This window comes from Atta cephalotes (assembly GCF_000143395.1).
Source record: "Atta cephalotes unplaced genomic scaffold scaffold00022, whole genome shotgun sequence".
Classification (NCBI taxonomy): Eukaryota; Metazoa; Arthropoda; class Insecta; order Hymenoptera; family Formicidae; genus Atta; species Atta cephalotes.
Window position 1 is genome coordinate 2,122,092 of NW_012130086.1, and position 12,481 is coordinate 2,134,572.

The following is a 12,481-nucleotide window of genomic DNA, read 5'->3' on the forward strand; positions in this document are numbered from 1 at the left end:
ATATATATATATATATATATATATATATATATATAATGCTTCCGTGCATTCACTTCTAGACTTCTTTCTCGTTTGCATCCTTCCTTCGCGTGTTGCTCGTAAAATATCAATTGCCACAACTCGAGCGGAATAGGATTTTCATTGAACACAAGAATCGATCAATATTCCCATTTGACAATTGAAATCATCGCGAGTAGCGGCGCTTCCACTACTGCAACGATTAATCTTTCTTAAGACGTTGACATTTTCTATTGGTCAAATATCTATATCAAATATCTATCTATATAATTTTTATTTTCTAATTATAATATAATCTGATAATATATTTGTCAAATTTTATTATAATTAAAATAAATTTAATGTTATACACATAATCCTAAAATTCAATTTTGATGCAATTATGTGATATCTTCCGTCATGCCTATTGCATTGGAGATTTTTATGAATTTTGTGATGTAAATTTATCCTGCGACGTGTGAATGAACATTTGTGAATCTCCGGTACGCGGAAGTGGATAACGATAATGAACTCCGAGAGTAAGAGCGAGACGAAAGTGAAACGCAAATGAGATCCCTCGCGACTTGTCCTCGGAAATGAAATCAGTATCAAAGGCTGAAGTTGACAGGCAGATGGGCACGTGTTGATGTTTCGTAACACGAACCCCTCGTTCTCTCCAGTATGCGATCTAAAATACCGAAGTCAATTACAACGGAAATTAGAATGTTGAAATCACTCGTTGGTCTCTTGTTTTACGCGACGACATACATTTCAAGTATATATAATTCATAGAAAATATCATTTATATAAAAAATCAAAATATTCCTTTAAGTTTTGCTCAATTTGAAATCAAATTGAGAAAATTGCTAAAAATCAGAGCAGTTTATTTAATCATTATCACTTTATTTATCATTATTATTCTCTTTTATCTGTCTTACGAATCTCTCATCATTAACACAGCAAAACTCTCATGTTCAAAAGGAAGGCCAATCCAAAAAGCGAGTTTTTCTACGTGCAATTTTTTGTAGTCTTTCACGACCGTGAGACATGATGTGTTTTGATATTACGATCTCTAGAGGAGCCACGTACGTGTTACGTAATGCAGTAGTAAATGCCAAATTATTTCACGCGCATCGGCAGAAATCGTTGCCAACTACGTGCGAAACGCCGGACTCGCCGCCGCTGCCGCCTCCACCACCGCCTCCGATGTGTTTTGGCGATGCTTGGCGCTGTAACACGAGAAGCTTTTGGCGAACACGTAGAAACGCGGGTCGCACCACGGATTCTTTCCCCGAGTAACTTTTTCCAAGCGTTCGAGCAACGTTATACGACCATAAGCGCTATTATTAAGAAAGGTTGGCACACGAATGCCAATGTCGAGCAGCGGCGACCGTCGCGGATTTAGCGACAGCTTTCACGCGCGAACTGTCAGATATTCGACATTCTCATGCTACCGTAGTCAATAATTTTCCGCGCGAACGTTTTGTTGACAGGAGTATGTTTACGCTATTTTGTCTACTCGGCAGGAATTTTAAAAACTCGGATTGTTATAGACTCATTTCGCTTCGAAAACTGTTCAGGTGATACCTGAAATGTAATTGTTACAAAATTATTACGCGTAATAATCATTAATTAAATAATAAAAAAGTGTAATCATTTTTTTACTGATGAAAAAAAAAATCTCCTGTAATAATATAAATCTCTAAAACTTTTAGAATAAATTATCATTCTGAAGAGTAAAATCTTATATTCTAAAGGATTAAAAATTAAATCACTCTTTCTTAAAACTGACTTAATTTTTACTCTTTAAAATGAAATTCCAAAGAATTTAAAGAATATATGTAATCCTCATACAAATGACTTTTTTTTTATTTGTTTCTTAAGAGGAAGATACGTATTTTTGTGTTCTGTATGAAATATATTTCGACAGAAAATTCATCATTATAATTCGAGTTTCATATTAAGAAAAATAGGGTTGGATTAAATAGTGATTCTCACGGAAAATGGACAAAGAATTTTTTGATTAAATTTACTAAAATTCTAGTTAGAGATAATTACATTGAGAAAAAAATATACTTAATTTTAATAAATATTTAGTTCAATACTGCCAACTGAACATTTACTTACAGTAAGTAAATATTTGTTCAATAAAAAAAATGATTGTTAAATCAAATTAACATTTCTTTTATATAATAAATATATCTTTATATTTAATAAATATTTAGTTAGCAGTATTTAACTAAATATTTATTAAAATTGACTATATTTTTTTTCAGTAGAATTATGATTGATATAATTATTCTGATAAAAATAAGAATTGTAGTAGATTTTACCAGAAATATTGTATCAATCAGAATTCTAATAAATTTAATCAGAAAAATCTGATTCGTTCATTTTCAATCAGAAATTTTTTTCAGTGCAAGGACGGCAGATTCCTCGGATTTCCTGTCACACGCTGAAACCATTTCGCGGATCTTAACGTGTTTCGGTAAAAGATGTCGTCGCAGTATCGCGCGATCGAATTCAAGTACCTCGAATTACGAAGTAGAAATCGGATCGGCGATCGTTTCTCCGCGAGAATCTGCACAAGACGCCTTTGATACCGTCGGACTCATATTTCTCGCCTTTCCGAGAAAGCCTGGGGCCGGACGTTTGCCGTATTTGTGGCCTCGTAAAATAAACGAACCACGTGGTGCACTACGAAGAAGGCCAAGTTCGAAACGCCGATTATGAATAATACCATTTAGCCGCGATAATTTCCAACCCTTCAATCGCGCGAATAATTGATCATACGCGTTTTCTTCGGCCATAAAGAGTGCATTTTCGACGGAGTGTCGACAAGGAAATATAATGTAGACGTCCGCGAAATATTTCTATACTATCGTCGGCAATTTTGAAATGCAATATTTGCATAATATTTCCGCGATATCAAATCGATAACAATCAGATGGTTTCGATAAGAATTTAATTTTTCATTTCATTGTTACTCGTTTTTATCAATTACGTCAGATTTCCTTTTTGTATAGAAAAATTTAGTGACAGAAATTATAAAGTAATGACTACTTTCTCTTTTTCTCATATTTTAATTAAAAATTGGCATATTCACGAATGAAATGTATTATTATGATATTTATTATATCACGTGACTTTTTGTATTCCAATGTTATATTGTTCGCGAGAGATTTTGTATGATAACTCCATGATTTTGTTTTGAAAGTTGGAAAAAAATGCGTCCACGAGGATTAGCTCCGATGAGGAAGAGAAGAAGAGAGAACACCGTTGTACGTCGCTGGTAATCCGAGGCAAATTATTTGGGCGTTCTATTTCGAGAAGGTGCCTTTGCGAAACCCGCGCGAGCCGGGTCGGGCCTCGCTCGCCACGATGATGGCAGCGATTTCGACGGCGACATCGTCTTCACGGGACCCATGTTTTTTTTTCCGAGACACATAATGCGGCCGCGTGTATCCGGTCTGCAATCCCGTTGAAACGAAATCGAAACGATTTCCGTCGGCCAGCACAGACAGAAAAATATTTAGACGCGCATTTTTGGAGGCTGCATAAAAGATGTTAGGGCGGGTTTAACATGATTTACAAGTAATTATGGACAACGCGAGCACGTGAGCCTCATCGATCATCGCGGCAATAAATATTTTCATCAGCAGACTGATCAAACTCGTGTAAATCAACAAAAATACGTATCTCCTCCTACCTACGAGATAGGAATGGTAAGCAAATATCTCCAGTATAATCTCAGATAGGATGACTTCACTTGACTTCATTTTCGATTTTTCTTATGTATTTTTTATATAATGAATACAACAAAATATCAACAATATAATTTTAGTATAAAATTTTTATCAATGACGTGTAAAATATCAATTTTTTAATTTTAATCGATCATTTATGCATCAATTGTAATAATTTAATTTAATTTATCGTGCACCCCCCATAATACGTTTTAATTTTTTTTAATTGTACTTTAATATTATATTTCTTGTGTGCATATATACAATATGTATACATATAACAAATTTCTTCATCGTTTTTAATTGCAAGCAATTAAATTTTAACAGCTAGTATTACGGATAAAAACTGTTTAAAGATTTAGAAACGTGGCAGTAAGTTTGTAATAGATAAATCTACCTGAGAGCCAAGACTTCTTCATTTTGAAGATAGAATATTGTATATTTTATTATTTAGTTGTTTATGCTAGATTATATCTTCCAATCAGTCACATAATTAAGTCACATAATCAGTCACTGTAAGTAGAACTTCTGATGAATGGTGAATTTTAATCCAATATAAATTTATTATTTTATAAATTGTGGGTTTAAAATTTTTCTTATTTAAAAACTACTTATTTTGTACGTTGTTTTTTCGTTGCACATCATTCGATATTATATTAGATAATAAAATGGCGGACGGTATCGGACAGCCTAAGTAGTTGACGAAGTTTGGCTTCTGACAGCTGTGTGTTTTGTTCTTGAATATGGGGAAAGTACGAAGCATAAATCTTCTATAATATGAAATAAATAGGAAAAAGAGAGAATGATATTATTGTTAAGAAAATAAAAATAATAAGGAAGAACATAAAAAAGACGTATGAGTGATATATTCTAAAATATATTAAGAGATGAATTATAAATTATTTTTTTAATAAATAGGGGCAGAAGATAACATTAAAATGTACAGACAACAGTGAAACCTACAAAAAGACATGTTTTTAAAAAATATATGTCAATTCAAAATCACCTTTTAATTAAAAAAAAAATGTAAAAATATTTAAAATATAAAAATCTTGACTATTTTCATTTTTCATAGAAAAATGCAATTAAGAAAATGTTTCGATATAAGAATAATGTTTTATATTATGTTTTATATTACATTTAATTTTTGTCATTTAAAAAAATAAAATGTCGAAAAAATTTGAGATGTCCGATGTACCTTGATCTTCCCCTTTTCAAAAATTTTTCAAAAATAATTAAGATTTGTTATGCAGAAAGTTTTTATCGTAAAATATTCTTCTTGCGAAAAAGAGAGATTCTGCTTGCGCTTTCCGTGTTTCCACGGTGAGTGCACCGTTGTGATGCATTAAAGTGTGGGCGTTTACGCGAATATTTTGCTGGAAAACGGCGAATACGCACGCGTGTTGCGTTATCGCATCATGGAAGGACTCGACACAAATTGTGAATACTAGTCGATTGCGACGTCATACGGTTGATAAGGATTTTTCCAAGGATTTTTCCGAGGGAATCGCTGCAAGTGAAAGGCGTGACGAGAAAAAGACCTAATTTCAAAAGAATTTTTTGGCGTTTATTAACATCACGCACATGGCGTTGACCTGCTAATTATGTATCGTTCTGCTAATTAACTGGACCTCCTCATGCGTTATGTGCATAATGAAGTTGTGATTAATGATTTAACGAGGCCATGCAAGAAAGCATTTTGCATTGCGCCTTAGCGCAATAGCTTGTATTTACTACACTGACTACACTGAGCAAGAAAATAAAAATAATAAGGAAGAACATAAAAAAGACGTATGAGTGATATTCTATTCCAAAAGTATATTAAGAGAGGAATTATAAATTATTTTTTAATAAATAAGGGCAGAAGATAACATTAAAACTATGTATAGACAACAGTGAAACTTACAAAAAGACATTTTTTGATATTTTATTACAAACAACTGTTGTTGGAGTGAGATAAATTAATAAATTCATTAATGCATGTATTAAAGTTTTAATGTAAATTTTAATATTTAAGCTTTTTAAAAATTCATAAGAATTTCGAGCTGAAAATTAAAGTTATAATTAAACCTATAAATGTTTGACCTAAAATTGACAATTTTATACCTATTGTCTGAACTTTTTAAGTAATTTCGAATAATTCAAGAATCTATAAATAAAATTAAATAAATCTTTCTGATAAAGGTGAATATACGATATGTGGCAACAATTGACAACTTGCCAAACACGTGGATGCTTCAACGCGAGAATAGATGCGTTCCATTTTGAAAAGAAAATCTTTATAATAATATGCCATCTTCATCCAATAAAGTAGTGCAATAAAGTAGCTCATTAAATGTGAAGGATTATATTGTTTCCTACAAGAACGATCGCTTTCAGGAATATTGCGTTCCAATTGCGATATGAATCTGTGCAATCATTTTCGCTATTGGCAAAATTTGAAACCAGCATCGACTCTGGTATACATCGCAAAAACAATTGTTTGTCTTAATTCGATAAATGTCATTGTACAAAAATAAACTAGAAGCGTTCTCTTTATTATATTATTATATTATTATTACAGAGCTGTTAAACAGAAAATTATATTAAAGTTAAATGTCATCTTCTTAATTTTTTAAAATAATTTTTTAAAATAATTAAGATTAATTAATGTACCGTTTTTATGATTAAAGTAATTACAAAATTATAAAGTATTACAAGAGATGCAACACGATGAAATAATTTTAAGTAACACTGAAGGAAATAATCTTTATTTTTAAGCGATTAAGCTATCTAATGACAACATGTGTAGGTATCACTATTAATGATGATAGTGTTGTCAAGTGTGAGTTTTTAGATACAAGAAGGTGTTCATCGAATATCTCAAATCTTATCTGGCTTCTTATCAAGCAGGAAGCGCCCTTTCTTTTTATTCAACGGTTTCTATTCAACGGTTTCTATTCAACGGTAAATATTTGATTTTTCCATCAACTATCTAAAATTATCCCTCCGACTACGGCTGTGCATCTGCAATTGCGAGTTCTGTTTACGCGGCTGCATCCGTACCATTGCGCGATGCAACTGGGAAATTACGGCGCGATTTGTTTGCAGACTATAAGGCGAGAGTGAATCGGATTTCACGCGCAGGATATTCACGGCTGTCGTAATGGACCATTCGTGGTGATTCGACCGAACGACGACATCGATGAGGGCGGAAGACGAGCATCCAATTTGGATTTCCGCGAAGTGCATTTGCGGGCGATTTGTCGCGTTTAAATGAGGACAAAAATCGAGAAAATCATCCGTAAATCCTTGGTCAATGATCCAAGAGCGACAAACTCGCTTGCAAGCCAATTTATTTTCTTCCGTTTATGTTACGAGAAATTGCACTTTTCCAGCAATTCCCGCAGAATATAAATAATATGAAAGTAATATAAGAACAATACATTACATTAGTCAAGACAAATTAATGAGTTATAATTATTCTAAATTTACCACTGTTAAAAAATAATTTGTTTGCAAATATTGATAATTTTATATTAAAAATTAATGCGTGACATGTGAAAGAACAAGATAATTAATTACTCATATTGTGTATAGCAATTAAAATTAATCGCTTATAGTATCAGATAATTAAGCTAATTAGTCATGGTAAATTAAATCCCCCGCACATGTAACCTCACTGTGTTCTTCTCAGGAAAGGCGAACAAAGAGCCAGTGATTAATTTACATTATTTTGACACGAGTTATGCATGTTTTACGCGTAAATATGGCACGAATTTGAATTCCCCGTGAGATGAAAACTCGAGATTTTTGGCTGCTCTAGCGGACCAGATGATATTCAGGAGAGTAAGTAACAACATAATAAGAAAGAAAAAGAATGTGGAGAGAGGCAAGCACTGGTGAGAGATTTGCGTTGCGTAGGTGTTTTGGCTCAACTCTTTTGGAGATTCGAGCGAGAGGATGACATTGCACACGATACAACGACGTTCCGAATGCGAAACAGAATATTAGCAGACGGATAAGTTTCGTGCATTCTTTTACTATAATTATAATTCTTAAATATAATTCTAAATATCCAAATTGTGAATAAGTATTAGATATATATTACATAAATCTTTAATTTATAAATAGTCCTCAATTCTTCGCAATTTCAAATATCAACGGAAATGACTTAATTTGAGAATAATCATATTTTATATTAATTATAAACATCGAGAATAAAAATGTCACATTTTTGAAAAATTGACGCATAAACTTCAATTTTAATATTACTTATGGTAGAACTTGCGACAAATGATATAGAAGTAATGAGGATACTCTGCGAAAGATCGAGTCATGTATATGGCGGTAGCGAAAGAGAGAAGAAAAAAGTCAGCGACGAGACGCCACGGTGAGAAATAAAAGCGATATTTTTATATCCACGAGAGTAAGCTCGGTGGCGCGCGTCCGCCACCGGGCCTCAGCCTCTATTAATATCCATGAACTGGGCTTCCTCTCAGGCATTCGTAGCAAACTCTCTTTGCACGAGCAGCAACGGCGTGATGTGATTGGCCGCCGAAGGAATGAAATTTCCCCGAAAAAAATTCAATCAGTCAATTTGGAAAAAAGATCATTGTCAGTATATATCTAAGATATGAACATAATAGCGAATTCAATCACTTTATACTAGAATAGTGTATACTAAAAACTGCATGAAATTTACAAAATTAAATATATATAAAAACATTTAAAATGATTAAATACCTAATAATGCTATTGATACGTTTAAGAAAATATACATGTATTATTTTATGTTAAAGTTGATTATATTACGCCACTGCATTTAAATACTTTTTAAAACAGTTTTAAATAAAGTAAACTAGTATGATGAACAGTAAACTACGAATTTATCAGAACTATCACGAGAAATAACATCTCATGATAATAAATCAGATAAAAAGAAAGATTGATAATAACGGTGCATGTGTTAATATAGGAATCAAATTATAAGAGATTCTTTTATTAGAATTATCAGACAATATTGTCTTAGAATTGACAATAAATATTAAATTAATTAATTCTCGAATCGTCTAAACCGAATAAAGTACTTTTGAAAAAATTAGTGGAAACGACTAACAAATCGGCGGAAAATTTAACATGTGAAATTGTATCTCGATGACGAAGCCGAAGATTTCAGTGCACTGTTGTCGTAAATGTCGATTCGATTTCGAGAATGGAGAGAAGATAGTGGGAGGCGGTTGTGGGAAACTTGCCAAAAGTCGTGGCAGAAATCGGTCTTCTCCCGTTTGTTTGTCGTGGCCATATCACCTCGTGAATCCATTGGTAACGCGACACCCCCATCGCGTCGGCGGTTGTGTCACGATTACGATGGCGAATAGTCGAACTCTGCGTTGAACTATATATACATTTGCGAATCCGCGTCGTAGAAAAGCAGAACCGTTGATATCGGGCGCCACAAGTCTTCGTTGCGCGCGTAAACATTTGTTCGATTTTACTTAGTATTAAAAGCATGCGTTGTCTGAACTTTCAAATTAAACTACTGCCAATCCAAACGAAATTCGAAAGCTGATTATATTTTTCAACACGTGCATTTACAAAATTTCTATTTTTTTTTTGTATTTGAATTATAAAATTTTTCTTTTTTTTCAATTGCAAATATTTGATTCAATAAAATAAAATCAATAAAATTGTATTTAGTTTAAAATTCTTCCTTGAAAAAAAAATGCGATAAAAATGTTAGTGGAAAAATTTAATCAAAGTTAATAAAAAAATCTCATAAAAAATTATATAGAAAACTAAGACTCGCTTGGCACATTTCATTTTGTGATTCAACTAGGTGAATAATGAGCAGGAGAATTCACATCTAAGCGCAATTCAACGATGCAATCCGAGATGAAATCATCGCCGTATTTATGCTCAGTTGAGTTTATGTTAAAACACGCACGTGACAAACGTCATCATTCGTCACTTTTACGGACGGTTTTTGACATGAGCTCATCATATGCCGGAATTCCTAAAGTTATCAGAATTCATTCATCAAACATGAATCATCCAGGCATCGAAACGTACCTTCGCGTCCACGTATACTCTCCTTTCGCTGCGGTCGGCGACGCGTATACAAATATTAGCTTAAATGCTTCATGGAACCTCGACGGTCTGATGAATCAAGAAAGCTGACTGAAAACATTTTCAGTATTTTTTTTCCATGGTAGTCGAGTAACTCACTCGCGCTTACGCGCAAACAAACACTCGCGCCGTGTTTGCGAAAACCGATCTGCTCCCTGCTTCGCGAAATAATCGCAAATGGATTCGTTCAGCTTGCAATGGAAACATTTTCGTTCTCCGAAATTGCATATCCTATTTTCAAGCTCTACTTTTTAGATTTTGTTTTCCTCTAAAAAAAATTTAGGAGACATAGAACATTTGAAATCTCGCGATTACTAATAATGATATTTTTCAACAACGTACACAGGTGACATAATGTAACACAAAGTGTTCCAACACTACACAGTTTGACATTGTTCGACAGTAAAAAGCTAAGAATGTAAAATATTATCAATTTTTCAAAAAATAATTTTGGTAGCCGTACTTATTTTGCAATAAAACCTTCAAAAATCGTCAATTCTGAAAAAATTATAACTTAAGTCTAAATAAAAATTTATTATTGATATACTAAATATAATTATAAGAATAGAGCGGAAGACTGCATTCTGATGTTATATTATGAAACTAAATTGCGTTCCAACAAGTGCACAATGGAATACAGTGTAACATCTCTGTGTCCTAGCTGGAAAACAGCTATGAAAGAGAAAAGAATGTTATTTTAAAGAAAAGTTAAATTAAAGAGATTAAGGCTAGGTAAACTTTAGCTCACTGTGTTACTTTCTCACTCTTTTATATTTTACTCTTTTACTCTTCTGTTTATTTAATAAATAAATAACCATATAGTTTATCTAAAGATGGAACAACTGGCCCTAAACGAAATTAATTCTGCTTCAATCAATATCGGTTTCTGAATCTTTCTCGAATGTCACACGCGTTTGGCACTGATCTCGAATGCATTCTGACGGTACACTCTTCTATAATCCTTTGTGATTCCTCTTAACTGTCTCCTCCATGTCATGTCGACTCATACGCATCTCTGAGAATCGATTTTACTTTCACGGCCCCGATGATCTCCGTTTTCTTGTTTTCATTTCCTGGCACTTGGTATTCCATGTGTAATCATTAACACAATTCTGAGATTATTCTCAATTTCAAATCTTTGCGTACTATCTATGCATCTCCATACGAGAATTAAACTTAAAAAAATAAAAAATCAGAATAATCCAAGAAATCTTTTAGAATAATATTTATTTTATATTTAGTATCTATTGCATAGATCAACATTATCGATATTTAGCACTTTGCAAATAAAATTTGCATATGATTTTTCGTGCATTGTATACGAATATGCATTCGTCTATTGTTATATTTTACGGTAATAATAACGAACAGTTTGTTTAAAAAGATAAGAGCAATGTGCGTGTGAGCAGTCGACCGTGCGCCGATAATTTCGATCTGACGTTAAGCTAGTCACACACACTTTCCATAACAATAACCGTAAACGTAACATAGGTTTTCGATCAATCGCATTGTTTGATTCGGTCGAATTCGCAACCGTAACCGTAAGAATTGAGCAACATGATTGGTCGAAAATCTTACTGTTACTGTTACTGAAAGTGTGTGTGACTAGCTTTACTGTCTATTTCTCCTATCGACAAGAGTCAGCGAAGGCATTTAGCTTAGTTTCTCTTCGATATTTATTTCGTCATCGCCGCATCGATATATTCGACCTCGAAGCGAAATGACTCAAGCAATAACAAAGGTCGGAAAATTTATTCTGTCTCTTTCGCATTTAAATTTGTCTTCATAATACAGAAGTATTAATATAAAATATATTTCAATAAAATCATTTTTTGCTTATATAATTCTATGAAATATCTATGATATTTAAAAGTTTACTTTTATTATATTTAATCTATATATTTTAATCTTCTTAAATATATTTTTATGAATATGTCTGTATAATTAAAATAAAAAAAATTTAATACTGCAACATTTACATCTACTTATAATACTATTATATGTTGATACATCAATGAAATTTTGCAAAATAATAAAATGTTGAAACATAAACTCACAGAAACTGAAATGTATGACAATAATAAACATTAACATACAACCAAATTTAAAAATGAAATATTCTCATATTAATTGCGATTTAAAAGTGGGCTAAAAATTCGTACGTTTCAGAGTTTCTCTCGATGCATCGACGACAAGGGAAACCACTGTATGGCAGAAAAAAATGTGAAACGCGTCTTGCGCGTTTCTGCACGTTGCCGGTATAAAATGCAACTGGTTCGCACGAATGCGTTCCCTATCGACGCAGCGTTTTTCAGGATATTGCACGTATGAACGAGCCTTAACAGTCCTCGTCCTAAGCTTAAGTGAGACAGAGAAAGTAAAGGAGAGACAGAGAGAGAGATGGAGAAAAAAGAACAGATGCATTCCAACATGGGAAGGTGGGATGGATCCGTCTCTGATAACCCGCCCATTGGAATGCGTACCTCGTACACCTTGGTGTATTCTGCCTCTCAGTTTCACTACACACCAGTGCATCTACCTTCACACACACACACACACACATACATACACACACACACACACACACACACACACACACACACACACACACACACACACACACACACACA

The 12,481-nt window shown here is 33.1% G+C and overlaps 1 protein-coding gene across 1 annotated transcript in view; it reads left to right on the forward strand.

The window, feature by feature from the left end:
* The window catches only part of LOC105619562, a 35,788-nt gene that overhangs the window by 919 nt on the left and 22,388 nt on the right, over positions 1 to 12,481 (forward strand). The window lies entirely within an intron of this gene.